Source organism: Meriones unguiculatus, chromosome 14 (genome assembly GCF_030254825.1).
Source record: "Meriones unguiculatus strain TT.TT164.6M chromosome 14, Bangor_MerUng_6.1, whole genome shotgun sequence".
Classification (NCBI taxonomy): Eukaryota; Metazoa; Chordata; class Mammalia; order Rodentia; family Muridae; genus Meriones; species Meriones unguiculatus.
Window position 1 is genome coordinate 75,038,509 of NC_083361.1, and position 20,605 is coordinate 75,059,113.

Genomic DNA, 20,605 nt, shown 5'->3' on the forward strand with positions numbered 1-20,605 from the left:
ATGAATAACTACCCCCCCCACATGAAAAAAGTTCTAAGAACAAACACATAATAAACTAGACTGAAGAAGTTTCCCTTAACAATCATACTAAAACACGAGACAGTACATGCACATCACCAGAAGCCCAGGTGTAGTTACGGTAACAAACTGATCTCTCTCATATTACTGTGAAATCAGAGGAGAATGGTAAAATACACTCATGTTCACCATGTTGCAAAATAAGCACAAGATCTGTCAACAGCTTCATTCTCAGAGAAACAGGAAGTGAATGTAAAAAGCTGACTGAGGAAAAAACAAATGAAAAGGGGATAAAACAGTGTTTTGCTATTTCCAACAAAAATAATCTCTAGTTAACTTGAGGAACTGTAAAAGCTCAGCTATTACAAAGCAGACAAGTCAAGTTTCCTATACTAGCCTCAGATAAAACAGCCTGAAGGACTTAGAAATACACATACTTAAGTGTGTAACATAAATTTACATGTATATTTATAATACTTATAAATATAAATTTCATAAATTTTATATAAACACAACAGCCCAAAAAAGGTAAGCATCAAATGAATCTAAGCAAACTTTACATCTTTGTGTGGATGATGAAAAATATTTTGTATTACAAATTATAGAATGTTAAGAGTTGAAAAGAACTTCAGAATAAATACACATACACAAAAACTAAGGTCCTTAAAGATAGGTGATGAGATGCTTTTTCCATTAAATAACTATGGTAAACACTGTTACCCGGTATCTGTTGGGTACAGAGAATCTACAAGGTACTACTCCTTAGTAGCATAACAAAGGCAAAAAACACATTCGTCAGAGAATGAGATGTTTATGGTGTTCTCTCATTATCTACTGACAGTAGGTCTCCCTTTTATTTCCTTAGTGTTTCATTATTCACTCTTTGTTATCATTTAAAGTTTATTGTTTATAGACAACATGTGCATGCTTCTTGCCTCGTATTTTTGGGATATGGGCTCTTGTTGTACACTATATAGACCTGGCTAGCCTGGAACTCACTGTAGATCAGGATGATTTTAACCTTAAAGTTCTGCCCACTTTTGCATCCGAAGTGCAAAGTGCTAGGATTAAAAGCATTGGGACATTGCACACAGCACTTTCTTTCTTTCTTTCTTTCTTTCTTTCTTTCTTTCTTTCTTTCTTTCTTTCTTTCTTTCTTTCTTTCTTTCTTTCTTTTAAAATCAATCTCCTAACTTGAAAATCGGGACTTTTTATATATTTAATGTGCCTATTGATACATTTATATTAAAAATCTGTGATTTTGAAATTATTTTGCAATGTGTCTCTTCTATTTTCTTGTTCAGCTTTTTGCAGTTTATTGAATTTATGATGCTACTTTCTCTCACTGGTTGCCTATTTTGCCATTTGCAGTAGAGAGCACATGCTGTTCCATTTAATTTACAGGAGGTTCACAAAAGTTTCTCCAATTGTTTTATCTTGACAGTCATTAAGATTTTTCTTCTACAATATATAATTTACATATTACATAAAGGTCAACTTTTCATCTCTGGAAGAGATGTGTGTCTATGTGTCTAATGTTTTTAAACCATAGGATTTAGTTACAACAAATCTTTTCAGTGTCTTTGTTTGCTAAATCTCAGTTCTGGCCCGGTGCAGACTGGATATCTATTGTGCATCAAAGTGGCCCACTTCTCAGGCTCAGTGGTAATTCTTTACCTGATGCCCAGCCTTCTGAGCTTTACTCTGATGGGTCCCGGGTATTCCCAAATTTCCAACTCTTAAGCTTTGTTCTGAGACACAAAGAAGTTACTTGGGAACAACATAATCTTTTAAGTACTTGTTTTTTTTAAGATATTTTAGAAGGGTCTGCATAGTTTTTAGGATATTTTAGAAGGGTCTGCATAGTTGCTTGCTCTGGAGCTAATTATCTCATTACTGAGTGCATGCACTTTACCCAACGTCGTATCATTCGCTGAGATTTTTCAGGAATGTCTGCAAATAGACAGCAAAACTACTCTTCCAACTGTCTGAGCACCCAGCATACGGTTAAGGAACACTGATCTTTTAGGTTGCACCTTCCTTGGCCTGGGCATTTTCTCCTGTAATTCTCTAACCCATAATGAGCTGAGTACTTTCCACTCCAGCCTTCTCTTCTATGAACACTGCCCAGTAGGATCTGCCAGCATGGTCAGTTTATTTCCTCATCTACAGAGGCCTCAGCTACTGACTCCTCCTTGATTCATGATGGCCAATCCTCTCAATAAGCTAGGGTAACAATACAACTTCCATTTGTTTCTCGTAGCACAGAAACCCCTGTTCTTTGATGCCTAACACCTGCACTCTTGCAAACCACTGTTTTTTGTAGTTGGTCTACTCTTTCAGCTGTTTGTTGTTTAGTTGAGTGAGTAAATATAGTCACTGTTAATGTATTTGGGTCAGAAGTAAAAGTGTGGTGATTGAAGTAAAATGAATTACTACAAAGTATTAAAAATTTGGTTTCTCATTCATATTAGTGCTATAACAGCTGTGTGGGAGAACAGTCACCATCACAGACAGGAATAAGCCACCTTCATCATTACAAAAGTCTGAATGAATATCTCTGGCCAGCTAATGGCACTTTTATTGTCTAGTGTAACAAAGTTATAGCAGCTCACATATTGTAACTCTGAATATAAAGTATGAATTAGTACACTTTTAATTTTATACTTTGCAATTTCTTGCAAATTAAAAAAATCACTTAATGTGTTCATTTGTACAAATTATACTACCAGCTACATAGGCTATATGCATGAATACTAATAATATACAGAAAGCCTAATAAGAGTCATTAGTGCATTATAAATATTCAGTAACTGCTAACTGGGCTGGAAGATGGCTCAGTTGTCAAGAGTGTTCACTGCTCTGGCAGAGGACCTGGATTTACTTTCTAGTAATCATATAGCAACTTACAACCATCTGTAACTCTCATTTCTGCCTTCAAAAGCACCAAATACACATCATGGAACACACACACACACACACACACACACACACACACGCAGGCAAAATATCAATACAAATAAAGTAAAAATCTTTTTAAAATAAATAAATGCTAACTATTAAGAAGTAAACTCTCTGCAATTTCCAACCATTTCACAAACACTGTGCAATTTAAACAAGATTTTGAAGGTGCTATTTTCGTTGGTTTTTTTTAATATTATACTTCAATATGGAGGGACCTCAAAAACAACATTCTAAGTAAAAGAAGCCAGAAACCAAAACCACATCTTATATTTTTTTTATATGTAATTTTAAAATAGGCAAACCTATGTACGGAAAATAGAACAGTAGTTGCCTAAAGCTGGAGAGTAAATGGTATTGGACAGAGACCAATGATCAGTACACGGTTATTCTAGAAGTAATGAAAATGTTATGAAGTTAGAGTTTAGGAATGAAAGCATAAACAACTCTATAAACATGTAAAAAATCATGAAACTGATATTTAACCTGGCAAATTTTATATGATACAATCTACATTGTAAAATTTATATAAGAAAAGCAACACACAATGAAAACAAAACTTAAATTCAATAACAAAAATACAAAGCAAGGATGTTTGTGTGCATGTATGTAACGTATGAACATATTAAATGAATGTGCACATACACATATATGTTGTTGAGAGAGCCAAACACACAGGGCTATACACATTAGGCAAGCATTCTACCACTGAGTTATATTTATAACCCCAATCTCTCATTACTCTCATTACAATTCTCATTTACTGATTGCTTTAACATACATCTTGCCTATTTGGGGCTGAGTTGTTGGGGTTTTATTTATTTTGTTTTATTTTTCTGTTGTTTTTCCCCCCCAAGGCAGGGTTTCTCTGTATAGGCTTGGCTGTCCTGGACTCACATTGTAAAGTAGGCTTTCTTCAAACGCAGAGATCCCCCTGCCTCTGCCTCCCCAAGTGCTAGGATTAAAGGTGTGCACTACCATAACTGGCTGTTTTGGTTTTATGTTTTGTTTTAAATAATGTATGTTTAGACAAAAATGTGGAATTATTCTGAGTCCTATCATCAAAACTGTGAGTAGTTAAGTAATCGTATAACACTCTAGTCAATAAGAAGTTAGTATAGCAAATATAAATGAAGAACTCTCTTCTGCCTAAGACTTTGCAAAAAGAGACAAATTTCCTGCTAAGAGGCTTACAAAAACTTTTGGGGGAAACTGTATTACTGCCATCTTTGCTGGGGAAACTGTATTACTGCCATCTTTGCTGGGTAAAACAATCAGCAAAGTATGCCTCTCAAGGCAGTAACATAGAATAAAGTTATAATATATGAATCCATAAAACAGTCAGAAACATTTTTTAAAACGTAAAATGTTGTCCAATGTGACCATGGCTTAATAGGAGAGCTGTTTTAACCACCAGAGCCTCAGATTGCTAAAACATCTACCCTGGAGTTATTTCAAAGTCTACTAGAGGCCTCAACCAATGGCCCATTTAACTACTTCCTACCAGGCGACTCTGTAACATTTCTAACACAGTCAGTGAAAGGTTCTTTGCCCCTGATCCCAGCGTTTCTGACCTCTCTTGTTGAGCATGCTTACAGGCAGCAAGTCCTTGTGCTCCCAGCCTGCAAGCATCAACTCTATATTATTCTCATAGTGACACTGGTTTTCTTTGTTTGTTTGTTTCCTATGAGCCAAGAAATGAAGCTCATCTCTCTTTTTTGGAACAGAAACAATAAACTTGGTCTTGCCCCATTTGTATTTCATTCATATTTTAGTAAACTATCTATCCATTCACTCACCAACATTGCTCTGGTTTCATGTTTCTTAGTCTTGGACAGTCACCAAATGGAAAGAAGAGACACCAAGGCAGCCTCCAACTTACCATCTCTCAGGATCCCAAATGAAACAACACACACAGATCCCAAGCAATACCCTTTCATTACGAGCATTCAGGAACACATGAAATTCCCCAACACTCCTTATTGCCTTTAGTGACGCCATCTGGCCAGAATCTGCATATTTGCAAACCACTCCAATATGATAATAAATGCAGACATGTTTATCCCTTTAACGTACAGACAGCACTTACCATGACACTTATTCAATGTACACAAGCAATAGTTTTTAAAGTTGTCTATATAAATTGTACTTCTCCTGTAAATATTTAATTACAAAGTGAGAGCTGGGAATCATGGTTCAGGATTAGAGAGCTTGTCTAACACACATAAGACCCTGCGTTCAGTCTCTAACTTCAGGGGGGTGGTGATAAAAACAAACCAAAGATCCAAAATCCAAGGGGACAAAAGCCTTAGTTAAGTGACTATGTGAGCAGATTCCTATTACATTATATAAGGCATCCAACAGGGATGTCAGTCTCTACTTACAACTCTGAGGTCATCAGAGAGGCTAGCAACACGTCTATCTGCCTTCAAGTTTTCCAGCTGTGGAAACAGTTACATTAGATTGTGTCTAGGCGTACAGCCTATTGGCTACTCTGTCTGTTTGGAGTAAGGAAATAAACTTTGTTTCATCTGTAAAAATTAAACCTCTTCCAGCATATAATCAGAAATTTTCAATATTCAGAAAGGAATCTCACCTGGAGGTCACAGTACTTACACAAAATTGTAATTCAGCTGGCAACTTTTAAAAGAATAAACAACTTATAACAAATCACTGAGACTAAAACTTAGGGATGGTGAGACTTTATGAGCATAGCTTCTAACAGTACTAGAAAGCAAGAAAGAATACATGGGAGACTTTAGAAGAAGCACACAGGGAAGGCAGAAATGGTGTGACTATACTACAAGCTCAAAAAGAAAAAAAATACATACGGAAAAATGTCAGCTTTATTAAAAAGGAAGCTTAACGGTGAGGTAACTGGCAAGGGAAATTCACTCAGTAAATAAGCTGCTCATCAAAGCCTGCTCTGGGATCCAGGGCATAGAAGCAGCCATTATCATTGAGCGTCAGCAGTGCCTTGGTTGCCTCTCTGTTACCATCGCCAACAGGAACAGTGTGCGGGTGACAAGTCTCGCTAACGACTTACATTTAAAATGTCAAGACATTCACCTGCTTCTTTTCCTTCCTTACGCCAGGTTCTCTACTTTATTAATTGGTTACTGTGAGCCATTAAAATGCAATTTAGTGCAAATAAATAATGAAACAAATACAAAAGGGAGAGTAAAAGCCAAAATTAACCGTAAAGTAAGAGGGCTTAAAAAGAGGTCATAAAGGTTAAAAGTAAATAAACAAGACCACAGAACACTAAGAACAGGGAAAGCAGATGATAAAATAACAACAATGAATAATTTATTAACATTACCATTTACTGGATTGGGTAACATTATTTCCTCCAATTGTTTTTTCTCCAACAATTGTTACTTTTCCAACAGCCCTTGAAAGTAGGTTTGATGAGTCTTGTTTTAAGTATGAAGGTATTGGGTTTAAAAGACATGCTTCTTACTGAAAATCACAGAATATTTATATAGGTGAAATAAAACTCAAAACAAGGGCTGTGTACCATCAAGTATGAGACTTTCTATACTCTGCCTACAGAAAATACTATTACTAATACTGGTCTAATGACCACTTAGCATAAAAGGTAGAAATATTCATCAGAAGGCTTCCAGCATTAATGGTAGGACATAAAGAAGAATCGTCTAGAGTTCAGTATAATAATTATTAATTGCTAAGTAGTATTATTCCAATTGGGGCTGGTTGCAGGCAAATGGTGGGATCTAGAAAATATCATCCTGAGTGAGGTATCCCAAAAGCAGAAAGACACACATGGTATATCCTCACTTATATAAGACCTATAAGATAGGATAAACATACTAAAATATGTACAACTAAAGAAGATAAACAAGAAAGAGGTCCAGGGGTAAGATGATCAATCCTCATCTAGAAAGACAAAGGGAATGGACATTGGAAATAGGAGAAAACAAGTAACAGGACAAGAGCCTACCACAGAAGGCACCTGAAAGACTCTACCTAGCAGTGTATCAAAGCAGATGCTGGGACCCATAACCAAGCCTTCGGCAGAGTGTATGGAATCATATGAAGGAAGGAGAAATTAGTATATCCTAGAGGGGACAGGGAGCCCCACAAGGTCCAAATATATCTGAGCACAGGAGTCCTCTATGAGACTGTTTATCCAACCAAGGACCATGCATGGACATAACCTAAAACCCCTGCTCCGACATAGCCCATGGTAGCTCAGTATCCAAGTGGGTTCTCTAGTAAGGGGGACAGGAATTGTTTCTGACACGAACTCATGAGCTTCCCCTCCCCCTTGAGGGAGGAACAGCCTTGCTAGGCCACAGATAAGGACATTGCAACCATCCTGAAGATACCTGATAAGCGAGGGCCAGATGGAAGGAGAGGAGGACACCCCTTCTCAGTGGACTCAGAAGGGGGCAGGGAGGAGATGAAGGAGGGAGGGGAAGATTAGGAGGGAAAAAGGGAGAGGACTACAGCTGGGATACAAGTAAATGTATAAAATTATTTAAAAATAAAAACATAAAAAAATAAAAAATAATAATTATTAAGAAGACAGTGCAACACCAACATCATTTATTGCACAACTACTGAAGAGTAACAATATGTCACAGATTATATTAAGTATGTGAAATATGTAGGGTTTTCAAATTTTTATTTTACATGCATTGGTGTTTTGTCTACATGTGTGTCTATGTGAGAGTGTCCAATCCCCTGGAACAGGAGTTATAGACAGTTGTAAGCTGCCATGTGGGTGCTGGGAATTGAACCTGGGTCCTCTCAGTACTCTTAAGCTCTGAGCCATCACTCCAGCCCCATGTAGTTTTATGGAATGTTTAAAAGAGCTATGTAATGCAGGGACCCTTGCTCCCAACTCAAAGCCTCCCATCTCAGCGATACAGAAGCACTTGGGGGATTCAGTCAGATTCTGTAACCAGGTGGGTTACAGAAACCCATAAGGTGTTATGAATTTCTCTTAACCTTTTGAAAATCTTATTAAAGATTTACAGCTTTTAAATTTTTCATTCAAATCAATTACAAAACACCTATTGCTTTTATGCATAGAAAATAAAGCTGTGAGTTAAAATAGCTTGTTACAGAATGAACCAGATTTAAGAAAAATGAAGGTGACAAGAAAATCCTAAGTTAATATAAAATACTTACTCTAGTAAAGAAAATCAGGTCTAAGAAATATGCCTTTTTCAGTTGCTAAAATAAGCAATCTAAATATTACACAGTAAGGCTAAAAGTTTTGTTTATTTGCAGATGTAGTGAAATGAAGAGGGAAGTCCTAAGAGCCAGCAGTGTTCCATGTGCCTAATGTAATGATGTAAGGGACCATTCTTTACCCTACCATGAACAAACACAAAGTTTATCAAGTCATAAAATATAAATCAGTAAAACCTCATACATCACTCAGAACATGGAAGAAAGGCAGAAAAGCAGGTTTCTAAAATGAACTTAGAACCAAGTTACAGCTGAAATAGTACTGTGCTTTCAGTGAGGCAAAGTGGACAGGCCATCCCCTGGATACAGAAAGCAATTCATGTTACTTTCATTATTTTCCCAAACTGCTATTACCACTAACCAAAGTAAAAATAAAAACCAGGATTAGGATGGTTTTCATTTAGATACATTACAAAAGTAAGTTTCTAGATTACTTAAAAGGACCACAGCAGGGCCATATACAAATAACACATACTAGTAAGGCAATTCAGTTTTTCCCATTGGATGAAGAGAAGAAAGTTCACAGAGGTTTATGTTCACTAAATTAGTTAGTACACCGGCATCTTTCCCTATTTCACCAAATGCAGTGTTGAAGGACACTGGGTGCCCTACAGCTGAGCTCCACCTATTTCAATGTCCATTAAGAATCAATTCAATTCCAATACATAGCCCAGTATATATTAATATAATCTCTTCACCACTGTCTTAAATATAGCATGCAGGCATGTGATTCATGAATTAGAATGCAATGACATCCAGTCCAAACTGCCCAGTGCCAAGTTCACACCATCTGCCCCTAACTTCAGCATATGCACAAACAAGAATCCACCTACATCCTTCTGTAATTAGGCAGGGCACTGCTTATATCTAGTTTGGACCTGTTTCTGTCCCAGCTGCAGATTTCTTTCTGCATACTTTCTTCCCTCTGGTTACCATTTCTGCAAGCAAGAAACTAGTTTTCCTCTGATGGCCATTAACATAAGTCTCAGAGCACAATGAGTGCATGTTTGAATTCAGAATCAGATGAGCTAACAGAATGTCTCAACTGACTTAACTAAGGAGCTCAGATGTTTAATGATATCTCTCCCAAGATCAACCCCTACACAAGTGTGTTCCTCTAAACATCCATGATTGTTATGACAAGGAACAACACACAGGAGTTCAGAGCTGTATTGGGTAGGTTAAAGAAGCCATCACTCTCTTTAGCTCCCACTCCCCTTCTCTAATTAACAACAGGGCATCGTGATGTTAATATTAAAAGATATAGTAATCTGAATGATTTTTCAATGTCTTACAAAAGAACAGCTTGTAAATAAAACAGTGTAAAAAAATCACCATTGATGTTTCTGAAAATTCAAAGACAATGGTGTTGGATTTCTAATAGCTTACATGCAAAAAGAATCTTAAGTATTTACCAATTCTTGTTTCAGTAGTGAAAACAAATTAATATAAATGAAAAACAATGTAGAACAGTGTAAAAACAAGGTTATCTAGCATCAGCTCCTAATTCCAAAATGATTAAAGAGGGAATTGACAGACAGGAGGTGACCTTTATTTCCACTGTGATTGCTGGCTGCATGTGGTCAGGATCTTCTGTAAATTTGGTGTAAATCTTCTTAACCTTGGATCTGGTCTATCTGACTTAAAATGGAGCAAGGTGCTGGGTCTTTGCCAAAAGTGTAAGTTTAGATGCCTGTACAAAACACACACTTAACAATATTAATAGTCAGTGCATATAGGTTAATGAAATAATCAGGTAAACATACACAACTGCCCTTCATAGTTCTGCACAAAAGGAAGGCATTCCCTGACTTTCTGAATAAATTCAAAACAGTATGTACAAATCTTAAATCTAAAAGGACAGGAAAGTTTTAGGTTGAAACTGTTTTCTTCTTATCTATTAGCTTCCTAGTTATGTTCATATCCCAAAAAGCATCAGCTCCAGTACAAACTGTCAGGGGGAAAAATGACAACAACAACAAAGTTCTCTCTACGGAGTTTATTTCTCCAGAAGATAACACTAAACAATAAAATAGAGCTCATGATGGAGGTAGAGCATGAAACCTCAGCGCTGTATAAACCAAGCCTGTTGACACAAGTTTGAATTTACTAACATGTGGGAGATGTCAGGAGGTAGGAGGATCAAAAGTTTAAGGCCATAAGGCAAGTCTGAACTATCCAAGGCCATGGGATGGGGTGAAAGGTGAGAACTGGGCAGAGGTGTCGATCAACTTTCTCTTAGTGCTTCTAGTCTGTTCGTTCTTCTCAAATAGCAACTAGCAGGTTGACAACTTTTGGTTTGCTTTTCCTGTGTCCTTCTGTGACAGCATCCATACTAGTTATTTTACAATCCCTACACTATGATGTGTACTTGTGCCATAAACATGTACGTGATTGGAAACACAGACATACTAGACATGTATTTTGTGGTTAAGACCAAGTACACTGCATTTATTCTCTAATACAAATTACAAACATGGTTATTCTGGATATTTTTATGTGCCTAATTTTTAAAGGTATCATACAATTTAGAAAACCCAAATCTTCTCAAACCAAACTGTGTCATACAGAAAATTATCTGTGGAGCCAGGGTGTAATGGCACATGTCTATAATCCCAGAATTCAGGGAGTTTAGCGTTGGCCTAGCCTAATGCTATAGCATATTTCTAGGACACTCATGTCTCGATGACCCTGCTGTCTCCATACACGAAGTGTGAATGAGATGAACAAGCAGTGTTCTGGAGGAGCAGAACAATTCCACATAGCCCCTGGGAAGAGGAGTCGAAATCAGAGAACACAATTCTCACAAATAAATCTGTGTGACACCAAACACAACTTGAAGCTGATAGGCCCTAGACTTCTCAGTCTTCAAATTCTAATTGGCAACTGTAAACCAGACTAACTGGGAAACTGGAAACTTCTGAGGAGCATTTCCAACTACGTTCTTTTTAATGCATTAAATACAGAGCACGGCAAAAGTGAGGTCCACGTACATGTTAGCCAAATTTTCACATGGAAATTCTGTCGCTAACAACAAATAGTCTGATAAATATTTTAATGAAAAATGCCTCTAAGGAAGGCAGGTGGCTCCTGGTACACACCGCTTCAGTTTCTGAGTTATCCTAGGCTTACATTTCCCTCACATTAACCAAGTTATGAGCCAAAATATAATTAAGCATTTTGTAGAAACATGATTTCATGCTTCAAAAAAGAGTACAAAATCAACAATTTTAATGAAAACTAAAAAGTTAAAAAGTTGTTAATTATGCTGCTATAAAAATTTCACTAGTGCTTTGAAAACTACCTAAGAAAAACTTCTTTCGAATGGCCTACTCAATGCCTACCAGCAAGCAGAACAGAAGCCTGTATGAGAAGGTTTTCTTCCACAAAAAGTGACACACACTCTTGTTTTGGATTGCTGTCACTATATTATAAAACACAACATCAGAGAAGTTTATTTATACAGCTAAGCTTCAGCATGAAACTGCCACATGATTCATTTTTGTAGACATAAATAGATAAAACTAATGAGCAATATGTAAACACAGCTAATGATCAAGATGTAAATAAAGCTAATGGTCAATCAGTTCTTTTTAGAATGATTTTGTCCTCTCTAAAAATTAAGTTTATCCGTGAATGTGAATGACTATATTTGAAGATAGGGCCTTAAGGCAGGATCTTAGGATTAAATAAAATAAACAAGTTCTTAGGGTTGAACATTAACCCAAGAGCTAGTGTCTTTACCAGAGGAAGACACAGAAAAAGTCTGATCTTGTCAGTCTCCTCCTCCCCTCCCCTCCCTTGACTTTCCCTCCACTCCTAGTCTCCTTTCCTCCCCTCTCCTCTATCCCTCTTTTCTCCTCTCCACTCTTCTCCTGTACCTCTCCTCTCCTCTCCTCTCTTTTCTTCTCTTCCCTTCTCCACCTCCACTAGAAGAATCATCAATAAAGTTACTATCAAGCCAGGAAAATGTCTCAACAGGCCAAAGGGCTTGCCTCACAACCCTAGAACTAAAGGGGGATGGGGAGAACTGACTTCTGAGTCTTTTACTCTCACCTCCACACATGTGACATGGAAGACAAATGCCACGTATGACATACATTGCGCAGAGCAAAGGATGTGACTGGCACCACGAATTTATTTTCAAGTTTAGTTTCAAATTTATTTTTCTTAAGGTCCATATTACCTGCCCAAATAACTGTAGGCCTAAACTAGCTTCTAAGATAAAATAGATTATCATCTAACTCACCAACTTAGCCAAATCCCTTGATCTACATTTCTCAACCTTGGCATTAGTGACTAGGGAATGGAGGTGGATAATCCTATATGGTTTGTGATGGGAGGTGTCCAGTACTCTAGAATATTCAGATCATTTCTGGTATCTAAACAATAGGCAGTAGCCCCTGCCTCACCTCTTCAATGATAACACCAGACAGTGCAAATTTGGAAAGATATTTCCTAAAGAACAAATAAAGCTTCACCCAGTTGAAACCACTGCCCTAGAAGAAGCCTAGAACTTCCACATTCTAAAGTGTGCAACACCCTGAGGCCAACTGACCTAATTATGACTACCTTTGCAGTGATGAGCAAAGATCATTGTCCAGCTTCTGTTTAAATACACATTAGAACAGCAATCAATTCTATTTTGGACAGTGCTGTTTAAAATCTATTTTTTTTGTAATTATTACATTGAAATTTGCCCTTGTTCTTTAGTATATCTAGAATTCTAAGCTTAATTTCTGATTTTGTAGAAAACTAGCTGTGATGAGTTAAGAATGACTCCCATAGGCTCATACATTTGAATGCTTAGTCATCAGGGAATGGCACTACTTAGAAAGACTAGGAGGTCTTGCTGGAGGAAGTACATGACTGGGTGTGGGCTGTGAAGGTTCAGAAGCCCAAGCCAGGCCCAGCAGCTCACTCCCTGCTCCCTGAGGATTCCAAGATAGAACTCTCAGCTTCCGCTCCAGCACCATGCCACCATGCTGATAATGAATGACGTCTCTGAAATGGTGAGTGCTAATTAAATGCTTTCTTTGATAATTGCTGTGATCATGGTGTCTCTTCATAGCAATAGAAAATTGACTAAAACAACAGCCCTTCAAATACAAGATGCTAACATGTATAACTTGATCCTTTTGTAGATCAGAGCTATATGGGCCAGATAAACCATCCCAACACTCAATATGCCTTTTCATCAAGAAGTGACCCTGGGGCTATGAAGGAACTGGATTACCTCCCATTTCCAGGTAAATCCAGCAAAGCTTAACAAAAACACTTGCAAATATTTTTATTTTTAAAGGTTTATCTTCATGAATTTGTTTATCTGTGTGTGTGAGTATGCACATGGGTGCACAAAAAAAGTCAGATAAAGGCATAGGATCCTCTGGATCTGAGTTACAGGTGACTGTGAGCTACCTGCTATGGGCACTGGAACCCAAACTCCAGTCTTCTGCAAGAGCACTGCATGTTCTCTGAGCCATCCCTAGCACTTTTTTTTTAACTTTTCTATCTGCAAAAGCCTAACACTTTTACTTTGCAAGTTCTTTTCTTTGCCTTTAAGTAGTCAGTTGATTTCAATATTAATTCTATTTGAAAGATCTATTCAAATATTGGTGAAATACTAGCAACTTTTTTTTTCACATTACTTATGTAAATGTAAGCATGCCCTTAATTGTATATATTGTTATGTGTAACTAGTTTGTAAAAATTTTGATTGCTGCAGTCTAAAATAAGTTTAAAAGTATAAAACTGAAAAATGTAAATCCCCCCAAATTATGTACTAAAATAGATAAAAGCATACTTTGTAAGACTATAAATCATTTGTGTTTTACTTGTGTAATTAATCTCATATATCCTCCCCCCCCCAAAAAAAAAGTCTAATTACCTAAAATACTGCTTTTAAAGGTTTATTTTTTTAAACAAAAAAACTCATTGATCAACAAAAAAACACACTGGCAGAAACTGTAAGTAACCCAAAGGAATGTAGGAATGTTCTACACAAAGTAAAGTAAGTGTCCTGAAGTTCTGCTCTGGCTCATCCAAAAGCCTCCTCAATGAGTTTCAGGCTAAAAAGGAAGATCCCCAAGATTGTGGTAAGATTTATTGGTTAACATAAGATCAAAGCACAGTGAGTCAGACTATAGCATAGTGGCATCGAATTAAGAAACTACAGGAAAAGTCCTCATTTGCGTTACAACAAAGTATTGTTATTCTTTTTTGACTCCACAGACCAAATGCAGGGCTTCCTACATACTAGGCAAGTTCTCTGTCACTAGGTACTGATCAATTTTGACCTGAGATCCTTTGTTTTTCCCTTTTTTGGATGACCTATTTCTTCTATATCAAACAAGGTTCTCTTAGAATCATTGGTATTTTCAATTGCCTTTTAGTTAAACACTATTCGTGATCTGAGAACAATTTTAGATCAGCGATTCTCAACCTGTGAATCATGACCCCTTTCAGGGTCGAACAATCCTTCCACAGGGGTTACCTAAGACCACTGGAAATTCCTGATATTCACATTATGATTCATAACAGTAACAAACATACAGTGATGAAGTAGCAATGAAAATAATCTTATGTTTAGGGGTCACCACAACCTGAGGAACTGTATTAAAGGGTCACAGCGTTAGCAGGTTGAGAGCGCTGCTTTAGCTTATCAATATGTATGTTCTAATTCACTGTGGGTCTTTCATAGCTGTGAAGATACACAGTTACTGTTGTTGGCGAGAAAGAAAAACGTACACTAGCTAGTTCTGACAGAAATGTGAACTTTATTTGAAGCCAAAGGCTTTGATATAGTCCAGTTTCATTATCTAGCAAAATTCACTTTCCAGTGCCAAATCTTTGCTGTATGTCATGCTTTATTTTAGATAAATGGGGGAAGGAGGATTTCTCTCCTGGCAACTTCATGAGAAACCTCATATGCCAAAAGCAACACATTGTTCTGAAAAATGCTGAGACTGATGCCGAAGCCCCTACTGTGTATAACCACAGCAGCTTACATTTTAAATTTATAAGATGAAAATTAAGATGCATACTTATTGAGCTATGTTGATGACTTCATGAAATAAGTATATTTAAAGTATTTAGACTAAGTAGCAATAACCTGAAGAGTTTTAAAACCATTAGTATTTATCAAAATACCTAAAATATTAAATTTAGGTAGACTAGACATTTTATTTGGGTTACATGTACTGTGTGGATATAATAAAAATACTTAAACAACATTAAATGTTAATATTCTAAACAGATGTTTCTGGTTACCTTCTTGGAAATATAGCCCACAGCTACAGTGTGGATACTTCACCAAAATCAGGCTTTCCTGTGATTCCTTTTTACACTGGTTCATTACTGAGCTGTTGGCTCTCAACAATTATGAGAGTAATTTATACTTTAGGTGAGAACATAATAGGTAAGGTTTCTGAGTTACGTGTGCTGCTGTTTACTTCTCTATGGTCTTGAAGTAATCTGTGATTAAGACAAATCTTTGTGATATCAAATTTCATCAACTCTGTGCAGGCATATCTTTCTGGGGTTGCTAAACAGGGAAACAACACATTACCCAGAATACACAACTCTGGCTTCTTGCTGAGAGTCTAGAACAAAGCATAATCCTGTCAGAATAGGTTCCTGTAAATCCTTCCCTTTAGAAAGTGCTACCCCAAAGCTGATTTCAATAAAAACATTACAGAATGACTCAATTCAAATAACCAGTAATTCATAGTCACTGCTACAGGCAGAGCAGATAAACCTTGTGATGCAGGAGAAACAACACCAGCACTCAAGTGAGTGCCAGCATCCATGCTATCTGTAACAGGGTCACCAGTGCACTCACTGTTGTTCTCAGCTACCCCATACCTACCCTTTAATCAGAAACACACTAGGAAACTGGAGAAGTGGCGAATGTGGTCCAGACTGCAGATGAGAAGGAATAAAATCATACTCTATTCAGCTAAGTTCTATTTTAGGATACACAAATATTAGGAGATTGTATTATACTTCTGTGTAATTCTTGGTCCCCAGAACAATAGTAATATAAATGTCAAATATTTCATATTTTCTAAAAGCTGGCTATAACATAGTTTAGTGTATCAAACTTACAAAGGCATCAGTTTTGCATACAGTCTTACAGTGGAAGCCATATTGTGGAAATTCTATTGTCAATTTCATGTCTTAGTAATTGTGCATGTTTGCAATTGACTACATGGTTATTAATTATGTCTCTCTATAGAAAGACCAATGTCTCCAAGCCCACTTCACACTCAGATTCTGCTCGGATATCAGATTTAACACTAGAATATTCAGGCTATCTACCAATATCTAAGTTAACACCACTTCCAACACATACAGATAATCCCTGACTGATTGCTGACAGACCCAGTCTTGTGAAGGACCAGTAAAGGTAATCAGAGCTACTCCTGAGTTATGACTGCCTTAACTAGGCCATGCCCAGAAGACAACATTTCGCAGCCCTTTCCCCTATCTTCTGGTCCTTACATGCTTTCTGCCTCTTGTCCTGCTCCCTAAACCTTACAGTATAAATATCCTGTTTATAACCAAGCACTCAACTGTCACTTATTCTCAGGCCATGAGCAAACAACCACATATATGTCTCTGTATTTACTCACACTGAACATACCTTTCCTATGGATTCTGTGATCATAATTTGAAAAACTGCATGCAAATGTTATCAAAGCTCTACTCGTAATACCACAACTTGAAATTGACCAATGTCCTTCCACTGGGAATGGATAGACACACTGACATAGCCAGACAACAGAATATTAACTGGCTCTGGCAACATCTCAAAAGAAGACCAAGACCAGACTTGCAAGACGCTTTAGTGAGTAAAACTGCTTGCATAGCCTGAAGACCCAGTTTGATACCCAGAACCATAGTGGTAGAAATAAATAAATAAATAGATAGATAGATAAATAAATAAATAAATAAAGCATTCTTGAAAGCTGTCTTCTGATCTCCACACACAAGCTATGACACCTATATAACATACATACACACAGGGGCTGGGGGGGGGAAGAGTGGTGTGAAAAGACATAGAAAAATACACACTGCTAAATGACAAAACTAATCTGGAAATGGCCCGTACTGTATGAAGATAACCATGGGCCATTGCAGGAAAGAAAGAGCTGTGGAGAAAAGAAAAGAGTGAGTAAAATGGAGTCCTAGGGAAGAACAGGACGGCCGAATGAGCAGCGAGGAACTTCAGCAAATACCTGATATGATCCTCTAATGGTAGACACATCCTATAAAAGATACTACGTGAGCTATGGACTTTGGGAGATGTTCATGTGCTGATGTGTATTAACAGGCTATAACAAATGTTACAGCTCTGATGGGGAATGTAGATGTGGGAAGGAAGATGTTACACATTTGTAGGGAAGGTGGCCTATGAGTAAACCCTGCACTTTCTGACCAATTTTACTACTAAGATAAAACCTCTGAAAACCTGTGGGTTTGGAGAATTCTCGCTTGGGGTAACAGTGTAACAAAGACTTTCTCTCAGCAGTGGGTCGGTAGGAAAACAGAATGTGGAGTGAAAACTGTGAGCACATGTTTTTCATTTTCTGCACACCTTGCAAGCCGGGCACTGTCATTTTCTTCCAGGCTATTTCAGTGATGCTTCTATACAGTGTATAACCTGGAAGACAGGAGTAGTTTCACGCTTAGGGGCAAAAGGGTAAGTATCATTCCCATATAACAAAAGACTTTTGAGTTGCCAGGGTACAGTGCACCACTGTGCTGTAATCTCGTGTGTCCCACTCTGTCTATGAAAAAAGCCCCAGGAAAGGTCCCAATCTGTTCTGTCTACCACCATTGCTGTCAGGAGTAGACACTTGTGAAAGACCCAAGCACCCATGAAAGAGTGCTAAGCTCAATTTGTCACCTAAACGCTAAGTTCAATTTCAGATGCTTTATAAGGCATCTAAGTAACCTCATTACCAAGAGTGTGATTGCTGAGTTAATTTCCTATTAAATTAAAAAAAGAAAAGATCTATGTCCTATATTACCAATACTAAGCTGGATGAGAAAATTCATATAAATAACAGCATAGCAAACATACTATTATTACTGATATAAGTATATCCTGGCAAAACATAAAACCTAGATTAAATTTACATATTGCCACTATCTCCTAGTTGCATACGTTGATAAAAATGAAAGCTAAGTGATAAAAATTTAAATACCTTAATTTTCTTAAACACAAACCCAACATTATTTTTGCATTCTTGGTTCAATATTTGAAAACTGCCACATAATCTCTATTTCAGTGGTGAGGCTTTTAGTGTAAGCCAAGGAGGATCACTCTGTGGATGGAGGAGGCTGTGTATGTATGGAGGTAAAGAATAGAAACGAACTTTTTTGTGTTCCACACAATTTTGCTTTAAACATTTTACTCTAAAGCATAAGACCAGTTAGTGGGCAAGAAATTATTACATTTTAAAATAACCTAAAGACTTCAAAGAAATCATATAACTTCAACCATCTTGAGTCTAACACTCTCAACAACCTATTAAGATAATTCAAATAGCCATTTAGATTACTTTTCTATTAAATTTTTAAAGTATTTTTAGAAAAAGTTCAAAACCTTGAAATTTTCATATTAGCTACATATATTTGAGTAAGCTATTTCCTTTAAAAATATAATTAAATATGATTTATAATTTTAATTATACATATAGTTTAATTATTTTTAAAACATATAAATTTAATTATTTATTTGATTATTTTATAAACATAAATTTAAATATTTTATTTCTGTAACACAGATTATTGAAAAAAACTAATAATTCCAAATTTTATGAGTGCTTTAGACTTAGTCAAAGAAGCAAACTACATTGAAGGTTAAAGTAAAATTCCATTATAAAGGGCTAAAGAAGGATTCAAATGTTAATAATGGCAAATTTCTCTTATGGCTTAAAAACTCAAGTTCTTTCATTTTCTATTCTCACTTGCTTAGACCAACTCCAATTTGTTCAAGCCTCAACCAGAAGTCCTGCCCTAGGAGCTACGTAATTTCCCCATACAAGTACTGCATACTCTGCTGACTGAATAACTGTTCATTCAAGTTTACAGCAATTCCACAGTGGGTGCTGGTACAGGAAACACAGCTCTGAGCAGGGGTCACAGCTCCCTAAGTTTATAGCTTCTCCACACAATTAGTCTTGCAGCTGCACTAGATTAGTTTTTGACATGAATACACTGTCTCAACGAGGTCAGTGTAAGGAGGTTTCCATCCTTTAACACTCCCTCTAACCTGCCCTATTCAGAAACCTTAAACCACTTGTAATAGCACACTAAAGGAGGTCCCCATGTCTAGACGTAAGAAATTTCTGTCTTAAAGTACTGAAAAAACAGCGAAGTTCTTCAAATAAAGGCAAATAATTAGAAAGGGAAAAAGAAATGCATCTGGCCAAGCACTGAGTGCAGTTTAGACTGAACACGTCCTTCTCTGTACGTAGCTCTTTGAAAAACACAATTTAAAACTCATTATTCAGTGAAAGCCCAAATTCCTGATGACAATGCTGCAGCATTTCACAGAAAGCAGAACTAACAGAAGAAGGATCATGCTTGAGAGCAGACAGCCTGAGGTCAAACTCTCCCTCCTTCCCCACAGCAGAAATAGAGATACGGTCCGAACAGTGCAGCACACCACACAAATAAAGACGCCAGTGCCTACAGGAGATGCAGTACAGGACCCAAAGCCCTTAGGGAACTGAATTACGAATTAATTTCCCCCAAAGGGGCTTTGCATTGACTCACACTTTCTTTCCCCCAAATATAGAAAACAGAACAAATCTGTGCTAGCAGTTCCTTTATTTTCATTCCAAAGCTTGTGTGCACTGATGTTTTACCCAAAATAACACATGGACAGAGAAGGATCCCACTGTATGGCAAATGGTTGCAATGAGGAAACATTCTAAACATAAAGTCAGCATACACATGTAAATTGTATTCCTCTCATAAAATTAGCCAATGGCATACATGCTGATGACAATGCATGCCTTATTGCAGACTTTCATCTTACTATAATTTTTTAAAATAGTTCAGACATAAATTAATGATGGAGTAAATACAATGACTATCTTTTGGGAGGTTGGGGTGGTTGAGACAACCATAGCATTTTCATACCTAAGAATCTACTTTTGTTTTCAAATAAGACATGACTTTAAGAGACCCCAAATAACCAACAGCATTCTTGATTGAATATTTGAAAAACTAGCACATGCTCTCTATTCCACTGGTACAGGCTTTGAGTGGTGACACAGACTTCTAGCACTGCCACTAATTTCAGACTTTTGGACGATGTATTGTGGGTAAAAAGAAAAACACAATCATAAAAAATATATGTTGCTACTAATACATGACTAGAATTCCT

General features: G+C 37.0%; 1 protein-coding gene and 1 long non-coding RNA gene across 4 annotated transcripts in view; one reads left to right on the forward strand and one right to left on the reverse strand.

The window, feature by feature from the left end:
* Positions 1–20,605, reverse strand: part of Tmem135 (transmembrane protein 135) — a 268,940-nt gene that overhangs the window by 58,646 nt on the left and 189,689 nt on the right. The window lies entirely within an intron of this gene.
* On the forward strand, positions 12,915–15,401 carry LOC110562026 (uncharacterized). Its single transcript, XR_009585615.1, has 3 exons — positions 12,915–13,214; positions 13,347–13,451; positions 15,078–15,401. It is a non-coding gene; the product is annotated as an uncharacterized LOC110562026 (long non-coding RNA).